At 44.5% G+C, this 17,061-nt stretch overlaps 4 non-coding genes across 4 annotated transcripts; 2 read left to right on the plus strand and 2 right to left on the minus strand.

Annotated features, from left to right (window-relative positions):
* Nucleotides 1-1,397: 1,397 nt before the first annotated feature.
* TRNAI-AAU (transfer RNA isoleucine (anticodon AAU)) lies at nt 1,398-1,471 on the minus strand. Its single transcript has one exon. It is a non-coding gene; the product is annotated as a tRNA-Ile (tRNA).
* Nucleotides 1,472-1,793: 322 nt separating this feature from the next.
* Nucleotides 1,794-1,913, plus strand: TRNAL-CAA (transfer RNA leucine (anticodon CAA)). The gene is made up of 2 exons: nt 1,794-1,831; nt 1,879-1,913. It is a non-coding gene; the product is annotated as a tRNA-Leu (tRNA).
* A 12,616-nt stretch (nt 1,914-14,529) lies between these two features.
* On the minus strand, nt 14,530-14,603 carry TRNAI-AAU (transfer RNA isoleucine (anticodon AAU)). The gene has a single exon. It is a non-coding gene; the product is annotated as a tRNA-Ile (tRNA).
* A 314-nt stretch (nt 14,604-14,917) lies between these two features.
* Nucleotides 14,918-15,037, plus strand: TRNAL-CAA (transfer RNA leucine (anticodon CAA)). Its single transcript has 2 exons — nt 14,918-14,955; nt 14,993-15,037. It is a non-coding gene; the product is annotated as a tRNA-Leu (tRNA).
* Nucleotides 15,038-17,061: the final 2,024 nt, after the last annotated feature.

Consider the following 17,061-nt stretch of genomic DNA (forward strand, 5'->3'; position numbering starts at 1 on the left):
GGGATGGGAAGATTGGATGGGACAGGCAAGGAAGAGGGAAGGATGCGGCCGTGGCCTTAAGTTATGTACCATCCCGACATTTGCCTGGAGGAGAAGTGGGAAACGACGGAAAACCACTTCTAGGATGGTTGAGGTGGGAATCGAGCCCACCTCTACTCAGTTGATCTCCCGAGGCTGAGTGGATCCCGTTCCAACCCTCGTACCCCTTTTCAAAGTTCGTGCCAGAGCCGGGAATCGACCCCGGACCCACAGAGGCGGCTTGTCCATATTGAACTTGAAAATTAAAGAGTTTACTGTTAATTATATTAATAGTAGTATTATTCTTGAGGCCGCCTCTGTGGTGTAGTGGTTAGCGTGATTAGCTGCCACCCCCGGAGGTCCGGGTTCGATTCCCGGCTCTGCCACGAAATTTGAAAAGTGGTACGAGGGCTGGAACGGGGTCCACTCAGCCTCGGGAGGTCAACTGAGTAGAGGTGGGTTCGATTCCCACCTCAGCCATCCTGGAAGTGGTTTTCCGTGGTTTCCCACTTCTCCTCCAGGCGAATGCCGGGATGGTACCTAACTTAAGGCCACGGCCGCTTCCTTCCCTCTTCCTTGCCTATCCCTTCTAATCTTCCCATCCCTCCACAAGGCCCCTGTTCAGCATAGCAGGTGAGGCCGCCTGGGCGAGGTACTGGTCATACTCCCCAGGACACTGCCCTTGAGGCGGTAGAGGTGGGATCCCTCGCTAAGTCCGAGGGAAAAACCGAACCTGGAGGGTAAACAGATGATGATGATGATGATTATTCTTGAGTCGAAAACGTACAGATTTACGTTAATGTACAAGTCAGTTAGAAGTGACATATTTTTTCATTTTGCTTTACGTGGCATCGACACAGATATATGGTACGGTGACGATGAGATAGGAAAGGGCTGGCAGTGGGGAGGAAGCAGCCGTGGTCTTAATCAAGTCTCAGCACTCTTCCGCTGCCTTGGGCATGCCCAAAATGAAAAGCATTCAAAAATATTATATTACAGTATACGCGCGTAGAGTCTCACAGTACGCCTGACAATGTTGGAATACATAAGTATGGAGCTATGATTTTTTTAAATTGCCCGCAGTTTATTTTTATATATGCTGAATAACAGCTGAATCTGAGATAGCCACCGTTGTGGCAATATGGCGCTTTGTTCGACCAGACTGGCCGCGTGAGTAACAGGAGAGCAGAGGGTGGGTAAGACTATCTGTACTATCACAAGCTACACTTTGACTTTTTTTAACTGGACGATTCACCGCTAAGTTTTAAACCTAGGCCATCTATGACAGCTGATGGTGGAGTTGTTTAGGATCCAACCAACCTTCGGGCTGAGGACTGAATATACATGCAAGAATATCTTCCGTTGCTTGTGAAAAATAATGGCCCATGGGGGGATCGAACCCACGACCTTCGCGTTATTAGCACGACGCTCTAACCAACTGAGCTAATGGGCCACTGTGGTGGTCGGTATTACAGTTAAAGTTTCCAACTCGCTGTTTACTTTCTGCTCAAGGCACATTGGACTATACCCGCGGTAGGAACTGCGATGGTTTAGGACACTGAATTAATTACCCTAATTAATTAACTCATGTATTTATTGATAGAGTATTCTTCTCTACCGGCTACCAACTAGGAGAACGTTCTATAATAAAGATCATTCTATGTTTGTTCAAGTTCTTGACTACGAATTACTCACGCTAAAATCTCCGCAGAATGTGTGTGCCTACGTTAATAACAAGGTGCTCTTTTTCTATCTTGGCGTAGGCTGGGCTTTGTGTCAGGATGGCCGAGCGGTCTAAGGCGCCAGACTCAAGGTAATTCCCCTTGCCTGAGTTGTTCAAGTCTGAAGAATTCTGGTCCTATCTGAGGGCGTGGGTTCGAATCCCACTCCTGACAAGTTTTTTTGCCATTTCTTTTATGAAGGAGTTGAGGTAGTCTACTTAGCTATCTTACTGAACGTCCCGACATCGGTCTGGACATAATCTTATTTCTTCTTTATCTGTTTACCCTCCAGGGTGAGTTTTCCCTCGGACTCAGCGAGGGATCCCACCTCTACCGCCTCAAGGGCAGTGTCCTGGAGCGTGAGAGTTTGCGACCGGTCGATAAAACTGGGGAGGAGGACCAGTACCTCGTTCCTGCTGACTCACCTGCTGTGCTGAACCGGGGCCTTGGGTGGGGGGGGGGGGGGATGGAAGAGGGAAGGAATCGACCGCGATTTTAAGTTACATACCTTCCCGGCATTTGCCTGGAGGAGAAGTGGGTAATCACGGAAATCTACTTCGAGGATGGCTGAGGAAGGAATGCCACCCCTCCCCACCGAACTCAGTTAACCTCCCGAGGCTGAGTGCACCCCGTTCCAGCCCTCGTACCACTTTTCAAATTTCGTGGCAGAGTCGGCAATCGAACCCGAGCCTCCAGGGTTGGCAGGTAATCACAGTAACCAGTACACCACAGAGTTCGTTCGGGGACGAAAAATAAAATTGTGGGAGTGTCTCCGGAAACCGTGCGGTTTTCTAAGAATTGTAGCATGCAGTAATTGTAATGGCGATTTTGTCCAGCCACGAACCGATGAGAAGTCCAACGAATGCGAGCTGCTCCTTGTATATGACGTACACAGACTGAAAATGTAATTGTGTTGAAGTTCGGATGTATACACAGTAATAGCTTAGAATACAAACTTACTGAAGCGACCAACAAGTACGGTGTGTGCTTTGAGTTGTACATAAGCATTAGGGGCGCGGCCTATCAGAACCCCTAGTATTTATGCCACTCTCGCTCCATTTTAGAACACCGGGCAAGGCTGCACTTCCTAACCGGTTCTGTAAAAGTTGCGCAGAGTAAAATTTGCGCCGTGGAGATTTCCCGCCGTGAGTAGAAGTGGTTTGACAGCTGTCTTAACAAACTGCTACCTGCGCTGCACCGCAGGGGGTTATTTCCAGGTCCAGCGAATGGTGTGAATATCTGTAGTATTGAGATTTTGAGTCCGCCTCTGTGGTGTAGTGGTTAGCGTGATTAGCTGCCACCCCCGGAGGTCCGGGTTCGATTCCCGGCTCTGCCACGAAATGTGGGCTGGAACGGGGTCCACTCAGCCTCGGGAGGTCAACTGAGTAGAGGTGGGTTCGATTCCCACCTCAGCCATCCTGGAAGTGGTTTTCCGTGGTTTCCCACTTCTCCTCCAGGCGAATGCCGGGATGGTACATAACTTAAGGCCACGGCCGTTTCCTTCCCTCTTCCTTGCCTATCCCTTCCAATTTTCCCTTCCCTCCACAAGGCCCCTGTTCAGCATAGCAGGTGAGGCCGCCTGGGCGAGGTACTGGTCATTCTCCCCAGTTGTATCCCCCAACCAAAAGTCTGAAGCTCCGGGACACTGCCCTTGAGGCGGTAGAGGTGGGATCTCTCGCTGAGTCCGAGGGAAAAGCCGAACCTGGAGGGTTGAAATTAATATATATATATATAATGTTATTCACTCTATCAATGTTGGTTTCTTGTACATTTAGAAGACCTACATCGTATTTATATCAGTGTGTGAAATATGTATAACTACGTAGTTTGACTTTATTTACAAACCAAATGTCAAAACATGGAATCATCCTTTCAGTCTTATGAAGAATGTCCACAGCCTGTTTGTAGCTAACTGAGAGGGTCAGGAATAGAATGAGTGAAGGATGAAATACCGCTAAAGGAAGAAAATGCTGCCAAATGCGAGGTCTGACGTGCTTTTCCGGACAAATATTAATGGATGGTGTACCGGTTGGTACACCTATACGCCGCACATTTGAATTTTCCGCCTTAAAGTACTTCTCTACAGCTGAAACTCTAAACTTTAAAACTGAATTAATTCAACCGTTTACCAGAAGATGTCACTGAGTCAATTTCGAATTGTTTTTGTTTACTAATTATCAAGAGAAGTGGACATTCTCTCACAGATGTCTCTACCAAAAGCTATGATCATGCACCCTGCTGCGAAGTGAAGGAACTTTTCTTGAAGATATTTTGTATTCATAAGTTTGTTCTTTACTAAATTTTGTTCCTTCATTTGTGGGATTAATCTTTTCTTTCCGCCAGTTTTGAAATTAGCCAATCGTAATTTTCTGTCATTAATTTTTAGCCAATGGCGTCTTTCTTCCCCATTGTTGAGGTGTAACTGTAAGTTACCCAATAAACGACTGTGGGTGTGTCTTAATCATTCATGAAAGGTCTCGAATCTTCCCCGAGAGTGTAAAAACTGCTGATTTTCCTGGCTCTCGGCCACTCGTACAACATCTAGCTTAGTGTATGGAAGTGTAGCGGGAGGTGGGAAGCGCCTCTTTCGTCCGCCAGCAGCTCTTCTACAAGGTAATGGCCTTTTAACATCTTTATTTCTTGCTAGCTCAGCAGTTTAGCCCTCGGGGAAGGTCCTAAACCTTTTCAATGTAACCTACCTTTCTAAAAATGTAACTTAGTGCCGGCTTATGTAACATTTTCTTATTACTTTAAATGTAAATCGGGGATAGAGAGTGCTTTACCCTCTCGAGCTCCCCTTCATTTTTGAGTTGAGTGACTACGTTTTCTTAACCGATTTTCTACTCTTAATGTATTAAAATTTTCTTATACGAGTCACCTCCCTAGTTTGGGAGTAACCCCTGTGTCAGCGGCCTAGTGCCCTGTAGGTTTTATAAGGTTTCATGTACGAGCGCAAGCTACGCCTCCATTTACCTTGGTATTTTGGGCCATTTAATTACTCTGTTCTTTTCCACTGAGGCCCAGTAGGTTGGGTACGAGATACCCGCGTTTCATTTGATGTAAGTTGTGCCTCGAAGGCAATTATGTGTAAAGTCTGGTATTGCCTTTTTATAGGCTTGAAAAATTGAGATCGGTTCAGCTCTTTCTTGTGTTCGAAAAGTGCCTCTGGGAGGCTTGAGGTTAAAAGTTGGGAGCAAGTGCTTCTTGAATGAAGGGGTTTTCTGCCCTTTATATGAGTGTACCTTGTTAATGTTGGGCTAATAGCTCAAGGACTGTGTAACTGAGGCTCGAAGCCAGAATTTTTAAAGACCCCTTAACTTGTGCTTTCGTTTCTAAATGTATAATTGTACCTGATTTTCATTGTTATTTCACCTAGTGAAAATTTGTTAAATCTTGTTGTCTATTGAAAATATAACCTTTATTTAAATTTTAATTAATCTTTCAGCTTTGTACTTAGACCCATTCCAGCTCGCACCTTCTTTCACCTCTGCTGTTCCACAGAGCATTCGGAACAGATGGCAAGTGAAATGAAATGATAGCGAATTTGTTGAATAAAGAATGACCAGTGAAAACAGAAAAAAACTGTCTCATCCTACGTTTCCCCCTACATGCACTCCTTATGAAGTGATAGGAGTCAAGAATGAACGATAACTACAGCCAAGGAAAGGAAATTGCGTGCCCTGGCTAGGCCTGTCGCATTCCCCGGGGCATAAAATATTAATAAATGACAAATGAAATTGTTTCAAACAGTGATGCTGATATAAAGATGAAGAAATCAGAAATAATATTTTGAACGCCAGCATAAACGCTACCTAAAGTGATCTCGGACATTGAAACCCCGAAGCAGTGATGGGAGACCTGCGTTCCATCATCAGCGCCATGAAGAAGCTTTTTTTAATCTTAACAATAACTGAAATTTACAAAAGTATAGTAAATATTCGTAACATCGCCATATTTTTTCAGAATATTACATTTAACATGTATTACATTGAAATTTAAAGTTTTCCATCGCAAATGTTCATTTGATCAGCGTTGTTTCATTATGTCTTATAGAGACGATCTCCGTTGAATTTAGAACACCCGCTTAAGTATTACTTGAATGATTTGGCTGGAGAACACTGATAAGGGGTAAGTAGGCAGTGGACACTGTCACATTCTGAAACACGAAACTTCCCTGTGGAATTCCCAAACAAACAAGACGTCACGCTTATGAGATCCTAGAATGATTAATGACCATGGCGCAAGTTATACGACACCTCCTAACCACCAGATTTGTTTGCATTTTATCATCATGCTGCCCAAAATCGCAGTCAAATTATTGTGAAAAGACACTTGATAGGTCGCAGGGCGACACTGCAAATGCAACTAATGTTTTATTGCAAGGGTTTGGTCATACAATGGTTGTGTCCTCGAACCTGTTATCACAAAAAGCTTGAGTTGTATCTGTCTAACACCAGTAGAACATGCTTGCACGTCAGTGACTTCGTGGCGCAACGGGGTCAAGTATTCTTAATGAATGTCATGGGATAGTCACCTAACAGCGTGTGGAGCCTCCTCTGGCCATGCGAACTGCAGTGAGACGCCGTGGAAGTGAGTCGACAAGTCCCTGGTAATCCTCTGGACACAGCTGAAACCAAATAGTTTGCAGAGCGGCCGCCAATGCTGGTCTGTTCGTGGGTGCAGGATCCATGGCACGGAGCCAGGACATCACAGATATGCTCGATAGGGTTCATCAGTGCTCCGCTATCGCATGACATTTGCTCAGTCAGTGTAGAGCTCTGCAGGTACATGGGAGATCAGTAGGAAAGGGAATCTTATGGGATCGCTATAACACATAACACTGCTCTGAAATGAGTCATCCTGTGTTGTCAGAGTCAGCAGCCGTGAGTCAAACCTATATAGCTGTCTGCACGCAGGTGCTGTGTGGGGGTCACTGGTTGTGTGAGATGAATTGAAAGTAATGCGGGCCTGCATCTCTCTCAGGCAATCATCTGCTGAGTAAAGACGACACAGAGTTGTAAATAGCCAGCAATTGGCGAGTGTCATCCTGAAATGCATTACAGCGATACAACAGACGATGTTTTATTCATAAAAACTGAAGTTCGGATTATTTGAGGACAAGAGCTCCACTGAGATCCAACCATTTTACGAATAATGTTGTTTGTGTGGTGTTTTTAATCTTATTTCTCTTACAATGGGTTTCGAACGTAACAGGGGTCGCTCCCAGGTATTTTGGAGTGTGACAGTGGTACAATTGGATACCTGACCATTCCCTAGATGGAACGTACATACTTGTGTCTGAGAAGGACGGGATCGGAGTTGATTCTGATTGTAGTATCTTGGCGGATTTCTAAGGGCAGATGTCAGATTTATCGCCACGGATTAAAAGCCTGAGCCGTGTGCACTAACGGGTAGACTTACGCATCTAAGAACCTTCTTCTGTCCGACTTATTATTTCATTCTGTTAATCAGTTATCTTGTTTTAACAATGTATGGAACGCCTACCTTCATCCCGTCTGGTCTGACTGCCAGTATCCCCAACTGTCCAACAGTAACAGAGGCGACAGCCATTGCCAATCTTCGTTCATTTACAATTTTGATGTTGTCCAAAATGAGCACAGAATAGCAGTCTTCTAAAACAGAACATTGCGAAATTCATCGGGAGTTTTTTTTAAAAATCTTCAGCACTCTGCTGGTGGATCGCCCGTGCGCAGGATGAAAATCGTTGAGAAAAAAATAATTATGTATACGAGAAGAGTATGTAGTGCAGTACGCTTGACAATGTTAGAATGGGTACTGTACTTTCCTAAGCATATCATGATTGAAAAAATACACACTTATTGAATATTCAGTGATGAGCAACTGAATTAGACATAACCTACGTTTTGGCAAAATAGCGCTGTGGACGTCTCGGGGGGTTCTCGACTCTGATGACGTCAGACCTCGTACTGGCCGCATGAGTAACAGGTGAGCCACTGATCTCTATACCTGGATGGCTGGTAGCTTGGGTAGCAGTAAGCCGGATAGAAGATGGCAGCGAGCGCATGGTGCAATAGACCACGAGGAGCGTGCTTGCTTTGTTTATGCTTAGTTCAGTGACGCCAGGCCTCTTGATTGTAGTTCCACGAGTGTTCTGTGCTGTGTTATTGCAAAGTAAATAGTAGTGTATTTTACGAATTTAGGTTCGTTGCCTCGTAGTATACTTGTGGATTACAAGATTAAATTTAAATATGTATGTGTTTATCTGAAATATGAATGAAGAAACATTCTACGGGGTATTAACATACCGCAGTATTCAGCTTATGGATGTACAAACAGAACCGATCAGCAGAAGGAGAAATCATTTCATCGGGGAGTTTTAATAATAATGTTATTTGCTTTACGTCCCACTAACTACTTTTTAAGGTCTTCGGAGACGCCGAGGTGCCGGAATTTAGTCCCCCAGGAGTTCTTTTACGTGCCAGTAAATCTACCGACACGGGGCTGTCGTATTTGAGCACCTTCAAATACCACCGGACTGAGCCAGGATCGAACCTGCCAAGTTGGGGTTAGAAGGCCAGCGCCTTAACCGTCTGAGCCACTCAGCCCGGCTCGGGGAGTTTTATACTGTACATAAGAATCTTCCTAGGGTAGTGTTTTGAGGTTTAGGTTTATTGTATCTTATTTCGCATATTCCGGGAGCAAAATGGCAATTAATTTTTGTAGGTTTCCTTTCTCGAGACCCGAACATCTAAGATCATCGATTAGGAGTATCAGGCGGGAGAATTGGGAGCCTTCTAAAACAGCTCTTTCTCTGCTCGGATCACTTAGAGGAAGACTGTTTTGATAGAAATGGACAAACTGTACACCTTAGAAGTGATGTACAGCCAACTGTTTTCAATTTTACTGAACATTAACTGCAAGTAAAGATTTACTTATATTTTTTTTATTTCTCATGCCATAACAGTAGCGGCTCAGGAAACAATCCCCAATAGACCTAAAGGGAACAAGCATCCGTGGTGGTCCAGCGAATGTGATAAAGCTATAGAAGCTAGGCGGCTAGCGTGGATCAAATGGAATGTACATAAGAACGAAGCTAATTTACAAGCCTTCATTGCACAGAGGAAAACTACGTCGAGCATCATAAGAGGGGCCAAGAGGAAGCACAACCAGGAACTGATTAAGCAAGCAGAGGAGGATTTTGTAAGGAACAACTCTAGAGATCTATACAAGGGCCTCAAGCAACAAACAACCCAATTCGCTTCCCCTGCTTTACATCTCCAGAGACCAGATGGATCGCTGTGTCTTAATGACAGCGATTGTACCAAGACCCTAGCTAACTACTTCAAAGGACTCTTAAATGCAGAAGAACCTATTGAACGTCTCCAAGTTACAGAACCAACTAACCCCAATACTGAGTTTATCCCTCCTCCAACGTATGAAGAAGTCAGAGATGTAATTAAATTACTCAAGAACAATAAAGCTTCTGGAGAAGACGGGATAGTAGCAGAAATGCTAAAACATGCCGGAGAACACACCTTCAGGAGCATACATAAAGTAATTCTGGACATATGGACTAGTGAGAGGCTCCCAGATGATTGGACGTCAGCCATTATCCATCCAATCCACAAGAAGGGAAGCAAAACAGATCCCAGTAACTACAGAGGAATATCACTCCTTGCTGTTACCTATAAGATATTTTCCAAGATTCTGGAACGCCATGTCACAAGACAGTTGGATAAAGAGTTAGGAGAATATCAAGCAGGGTTCAGAGCATCGAGGTCCTGTACCGAGCAGATACAAAATCTGAAGACCATCCTTCAATACAGCAAATCAAGAGCTCGACAATGGGTAGCTATATTTGTCGACTTCCAGAAAGCATACGACTCAGTAGATAGAATTACTCTTTACAATACATTAAGAGAACTAGGACTTAACGACAAGATCAACAGGCTGGTGCAAGCAACCTTGCACAATACCACAGCCAGAGTAAAGTTTAGAGGACAACTCTCGGAGAGTTTCGCCATTAAAACAGGGGTGAGACAAGGAGATGGCATCTCATGTATATTATTTAACTGCGTTCTGGAAAAGATAATTAGAGAGTGGATGAGATTCCTTCCAGAGAACACTGGATTACGGATGGGGATTAAAGCAGACAACCTGAGGATACCATGCCTAGCCTTTGCAGACGATCTGACTTTATTGGCAAATGACATACAGGAGGCTACTACTCAGCTCCAAACACTGCACTCAATAGCGGCTAAAACGGGTCTTTTGATCAACATAGGAAAGACCGAGTTTGTTACTAACATCAAAGATGCCCCTGGAAAGATGAGAGTCAGTGATAATATCTACATCAAGAGAGTCAAAAGTGTAAAGTACCTTGGGGAATGGTTCTCAGAGGACCTCAGCGAAACAATGGCTCTTGAACACAGGAGACTCAAACTAGATAAGGCTTACCATGCCTGTAGAAAGCTGTATGCTTCAAAAAATCTGTCGATGAATGTCAAACTAAGACACTACAATGCAGTAATCAGACCGTCAGTCCTCTATGCAGCAGAGTGTCTATATTTAACTAAGAAGACCCCACTAAGAGCCCTCGAGGTACAAGAAAGAAAGTTCCTGAGACGGATAGTGGGACCAAGAATTTTACCAGATGGAAGCCGATGGTATCAACCAAATCGTGAGCTATATAAACACCAAGAAAATCTCATAGATGCCATCAGAAGAAGGCGACTGGCTTTTTACGGACACCTATCCAGAATGGACTCAAATAGATTATCTCATAGGATCTTCAAGGCTGCTAACAAGGGCAAAGCTACTGGGTTCGTGTGGATGAAGCAAGTGGAGAAGGACCTTTCGGAACTCCACATAAATCAAAACGACATAGCTGATCGGAGTAACTATCATACAACTCTTAAAACTAAATCCTTTGTAACATCCCTCACAGAAGTTACCCACAGACCAAAAGACGAGACCAGGAAATGGTCTGAGGAACGTAAGATTGAATTTAGCCGGAAAATGAAGGACTACTGGGCCATCAGGAAAGCTCGAGGTACCAACAAGAAAAGAGCTGCCAAACCAGCCGCTAAGAACACCAATTGTGGCAAACAACGACGATGACTTCAAGAAACAGCTAAAACACAAGCACCGTGGTCCATAGATGGCCCTAACGAATTAAAAAAAAACTGACGTTTTCGATGAAATAATTGACGTGACCTTATAACAATCTTAGAAAATGAAGTCTGGAGGAGTTCTAGACCTTATTTACATCAGTAATAATTATGGGTTTCAGACACTGGAGTGGTAGGAGAAGGAAAAGTGTGGTGGGTGTTTGGGGCTATTCCACTATACTATTCGTGGTGTTTGGGACTCTTTTAACTGGTGTTACATATTTCTGATGATGACTATCAATATCGCTTTGCTAGCTGAATTTAATTAAAGAGGTCTGTAATAGTAAATTAAGCTGCAGGTAATGTGATATATTGACTAGTTTTGAATATTTGCTGGTTTTATAAATGTGTACATTTGCTTCAATGATATTTTAATTTGATAATATGCGCGTTATTTCATGGAAACAGGAAACAGAAATTAATTATCAAGCACCGATTACGATATGTCGAATCTAGGCCTGTATATTGAGCTACGTTTATAGGTACATCATTTTAAGAATGCATAATTTCGTGGCATACATGTATACAATTTACAGCAATGTTTCCAGAAACTGGTTTTCACTCGTGTTGTGTTACCGATCGCTAATTGCATGTATTCAGCACCTAAGTTAATATTTGTCGGCCGTTATTATACACTCATGTTTATTGCTATCCCGGAGATTTAGTGACCTCGGAATGACATGTCAGTGATCCCAATGTCCTTATGCTTTGAGTGAACATGTCTCTATATTTTTAATTATTCCAATGCGCCATTAATTGCGACTTAAAATTGACTATATTATCATTGCTTCCCCATAAGGAGAGCTCGACGTTGGGTACGCCAACATGGCGAACCGCGCGTTCAACTTGGCGTACTTTCTCCTGCAGCGGAGACCTGCCATCAGCGATCCATGTATAGAGATCAGTGAGGTGAGCGGAAGATATGGAGGTTGTGATATCTGTACTATCACAAGGTACACTTTGACTCAATCTGGACAGCCCATCGCTGAGTTTCGACTAGTTCTGATGAGTTAAGAAGATGCTACGCCTTTGCCAACGACACCTGATGTTAACAGTGACCTAAGCCTCCTGCTATGCGACTTCTGTGGCGCGTCACACACCATGGAGTAAATAGGTCGAAAATCCAGCAACATAGCAACGTGTATGCCTCAATTTATTTTATGGCCATATATATTGTACCGGTTGCTACACCTATACACCGCACATTTGAATTTTCCGCCTTAAAGTACTCCTCTACAGCTGAAACTCTGAACTTTGAAACTGAATTAATTCAACCGTCTATCAGAAGATGTCACTGTGTTAATTTCGAATTGTTTTTGTTTACTGTTACCAAGAAGTGTGGACATTCTCTCACAGACGTCTCTACCAAAAAACTATGATCATGCACCCTGGTGCGAAGTGATGGAACTTTTCTTGAAGATATTTTCTACGCATAAGTTTTCCTATAACTAAATTTCGTTCTTTCATTTGTGGGTTGACAATATAAATCTTTTCTTTCCACCAGTTTTGAAGTTAGCCAATCAAAAATGTCTGTCATTAATTTTCAGCCAATTGTGTCTTTCTTCCCCAATTTTTGATGTGTAAATTTTAGCCAGCCAATAAACGACTGTGGGTGTGTCTTAATCACTCATGAAAGGTCTCGAATCTTCCCCGAGAGTATAAAAACTGCTGATTTTCCTGGCTCTCTGCCACTCGTACAACATCTAGCTTAGTGTATGGAAGTATAGCAGGAGGCGGAAAGCGCCTCTTTCATCCGCCAGCAGCTCTTCTACAAGGTAATGGCCTTTTAACTGCTAGCTCAGCAGTTTAGCCCTCGGGGAAGGTCCCAAACTTTTTCAATGTAACCTACCTTCCCAAAAATGTAACTTAGTGCCGGCTTAAGTAAAAGTTTCTAATTACTTTAACTGCAAATCGGGGATAGAGAGTGCTTTACCCTCTCGAGCTCCCCTTCATCTTGAGTTTAGGTGACTACGTTTTCATAACCGATTTTCTACTCTTAATGTCTTAAAATTTTCTTATACGAGTCACCTCCCTAGCTTGGGAATAGCCCCTGTATCATCGGCCTAGTGCCCCTTAGGTTTTATAAGGTTTCATGTAGGAGCGCAAGCAACGCCTCCATTCATATTGGTATTTTGGGCCATTTAATTAACCTATTATATTTCTTTTAAGGCCCTGTAGGCTGGGTACGAGATACCCCTGTTTAATTCTTGTATGTTGTGCCTCGATGGCAAGTTTGTGTAATAGTCTGGTATTGCCTTTAATAGGCTTGAAAAATTGAGAGCGGGTCAGCTCTTTCCGGTATTTTGAAAGGTGCCTCGAGGAGGCTTGACATTACTAGGTGGGAGCAAGTGCTCCATGTAATTAGGGGTTTTCTGCCCTTTGGTAATTCGTGGTTGTGAGCTAAGAGCTCATGAATTGTGAAATTGGGGCTCGAAGCGCAGGATTTGTAAGGACCCCTTAACTTGTGTTTTCGCTTGTAAAATTATTATTGTACCTGAATTTTCATTGTTATTTCACCTAGTGAAAATTTGTTAAATCTTGTTGTCTATTGAAAATATAACCTTTATTTAAATTTTAATTCATCTTTCGGACTGTAGTTAGACCCATTCCAGCCCGCACCTTCTTTCACCTCTGCTATTCCACAGATACCTCGGAACATATATATTACAAATCTTATCGGGTTAAAGCTATAATATATCATATTCTACAAATTTACCCGCTTTTTAAAATTTAATTTTCAGTGATGCTTACAAAATAAAATCTTGAAACACTAAGGTCCGCCTCTGTGGTGTAGTGGTTAGTGTGATTAGCTGCCAACGCTGGAGGCCCGGGTTCGATTCCCGGCTCTGCCATGAAATTTGAAAAGTAGTACGAGCGCTGGAACGGGATCCACTCAGCCTCGGGAGGTCAACTCAGTAGAGGTGGGTTCGATTTTCACCTCAGTCATCCTGGAAGTGGTTTTCCGTGGTTTCCCACTTCTCCTCCAGCCAAATGCCGGGATGGTACCTAACTTAAGGCCACGGCCGCTTCCTTCCCTTTTCCTTGTTTATCCCTTCCAATCTTCCCATCCCCCACAAGGCCCCTGTTCAGCATAGCAGGTGAGGCCGCCTGGGATAGGTACTGGTCATCCTCCCCAGTTGTATCCCCGGACCTAGAGTCTGAAGCTCCAGGACACTGCCCTTGAGGCGGTAGGGGTGGGATCCCACACTGAGTCCGAGGGAAAAACCAACCCTGGAGGGTAAACAGATTAAGAAGAACAAGCAGCACATTAGGGAGTAGAAATTTGACACGCTAGTCTATAAAGTGTTGCCATCACTGTTAGATCATTGACCTGTCTAAGCCTCATCCTTGGCTTTGACAAGGTGCGATAACAACCAGTCCTTGCTCTCATTGGTGTTACAATGTTGTTCATAGGGTCGATTGATGCGTGCATTTCAGTGGACTTTGGCGGACTGATATGTAATAGCAACTTCTGGCTCAGTGACGAAAGTAACGGGAAACTACTTCACTCCCCATTTCCCTAGTATGCCTCTTCAGTAATGCCCAGACCATGTATCACAGCTAATGGTAGATGTTGTGAGGACTCAACCCGCTTTCGGGCTGAGGACTGAAAATACACCACTGCATGTGAAAAAAAATGGCCCATGGGGGGATCGAACCCACGACCTTCGCGTTATTAGCACGACGCTCTAACCAACTGAGCTAATGGGCCACTGATACTGCTCCACTTACCGCTGATAATGATCGTGTATCACCGTTCACATTCTGCTAGAGACACATTGTAGGCCTATTATATTGGTGCTAGCCACTGGGATGGTTTAGGACAGTGAATTAATTAATAGAATACTCTTATCTTTCAGTCACCAACTGGGCATTATGTTCTATAATTAAGACCAATACAATAATATTCAAGTTCTTGACTGCGAATTCTTCTCGCTAAATTCTGTGCAAAATCTGCGCAGAATTAGTGTGCTTTCCTTAATGGCAAGGTGCTCTTTTACTATCTTGGCGTATGCTGGGATGTGTGTCAGGATGGCCGAGCGGTCTAAGGCGCCAGACTCAAGGTAATTCCCCTTGCCTGAATGACTCGGGTGCGAAGAATTCTGGTCCTCTCTGAGGGCGTGGGTTCGAATCCCACTCCTGACAAGTTTCTTAAAAAATCAAATTTTTCGAGAAGGGCTGGATGTAGTCAGCTATCTTATCGAGTGTCCGACATTAGCCAGGACATTATTTTATAGGTTCATCTGAAAAAACACCAAAGGGAAGTAATTGGGTTGAACTAGAGTTTCTCATCATCTATCCTCCAGGGATCCGACCTGTACCGCCTCAAGGGCAGTGTCCTGGAGCGTCAGACTCTGGGTCGGGGGATACAAGTGGGGAGAATGATCAATACCTCTCCCAGGCGGCCTCACCTGCTATGCTGAACTGGGCCTTGTGGGGGGGATGGGAAGATTGGAAGGCATAGACAAGGAAGAGGGAAGGAAGCGGCCGTGGCCTTAAATTAGGTACAGTTTCGTGGCACAGCCGGGAATCGAACCCGGGACTATGGGGGATGGCAGCTAATCACACTAACCACTACACCACGAAGGAGGACCACAGAGACGTGTGACTAAATATGTGGACATTGCAGCGACGTATTTCGACCGGGGACGAAAAATGAAATTCTGGGACTGTCTCACGGAACCAGGGGCATCTGTTTTCATTTTCAACTGTAAAAGCGGTTTTGCGCAGCCGCGAGCTGATGAGAATTTCAACGAATGGAAGCGACGCTTTGTAAATTAAATGGCGTATGGTTTTTAGTGCCGGGAGTGTCCGAGGACACGTTCGGCTTGCGAGGTGCAGGTCTTTTGATGTGACGCCGTAGGCGACATTCGCGTCGTGATGAGGATGAAATGATGATGAAGACAACACATACGCCCAGCCCCGTGCTAGCGAAATTAACCAATAATGGTTAAAATTCCCAACCCTGCCGTGAATCAAACCCGCGACCCCTGTGAACACGCTAACCATTTAGCCATGCAGCCGCACAGGTACGCATACAGTTCGGATATTGGACAGTAATCGTTTAGAATTCACACTCTCTGAAGTATCCTGCACAACAGTTATGCTATGAGCCTTATATAAACATTAGAGGCACGGCCTGTCAGAACGCCTACAATGTATGTTACTCTCGCCACACTACGGAAGAGCGGGCTAGCGGACACTTCCTAATAAATAGTTATTGCGAAACGACACTGGGTCAGGGGCAGGCAGGATAGCACTGCAACCGTCTCATCGTACGACGGCTGTGTCCCCAAATCGATTATGACAAAACGCTTGCGTTCTATCTGTCCTTCATTACCACATAATACTACAGCTGTACCGTGGCGCAACGGTAGCGCGTCTGAGTCCCGATCAGAAGGTTGCTTGTTCAAATTACGTCGGGGTCAAACAGTTTTAAGACGTATTCATTAGTGTATTGTATTCGTCGCCTAGAGCTTTTCATGTACGGAAGAGATCGCTGTAGCACTGCTCTGAAATCCTAAATGAGTCATCGTGGGGCAGGAGCCGTGGGTTCAAACCAGAGGTGCTCACGCTGGGCATTCCGTCCGTCCCGTGGGCGCTTATCGCAAGCAGGCGATGAAGGTTGGGCGAAGTTCTTCCAGTCACTCTCGCTGCTACGTACCCGAGTCTGAAATGGAGGCTGAAAATAATGAGATAAAGAGGGCAGTAGTCGGCGTCATTTGTAATTTACGTTGTAAGAAATAAGTTATTGTCCGCCTCTGTGGTGTAGTGGTTCGTGTGATTAGCTGCCCCCCCCCCGCAGGCCCGGGTTCGATTCCCGCCTCTGCCATGAAATTTGAAAAGTGGTACGAGGGATGGAACGGGGTCTACTCAACCTCGGGAGGTCAACTGAGTAGAGGTGGGTTCGTTTCCCACTTCTTATCCAGGCAAATGCCGCGATGGTACTTAAGGCCCCTGTTCAGCATAGCAGGTGAGGCCGCCTGGGCGAGGTACTGGTCTTCCTTCCCAATTGTATCCACCGACCCAGAGTCTAAAGCTCCAGGACACTGTCCTTGAGGTTAGGTGGGCCTCGCTGACTCCGAGGGAAAACCGACCCTGGAGGGTAAACAGATTACGAAGAAGAAGAAGAAGAAGAAGAAGAAGAAGAAATAAGTTATTTACGTGGG

The sequence above is a fragment of the Anabrus simplex genome, chromosome 10 (genome assembly GCF_040414725.1).
Source record: "Anabrus simplex isolate iqAnaSimp1 chromosome 10, ASM4041472v1, whole genome shotgun sequence".
Lineage (NCBI taxonomy): Eukaryota > Metazoa > Arthropoda > Insecta > Orthoptera > Tettigoniidae > Anabrus > Anabrus simplex.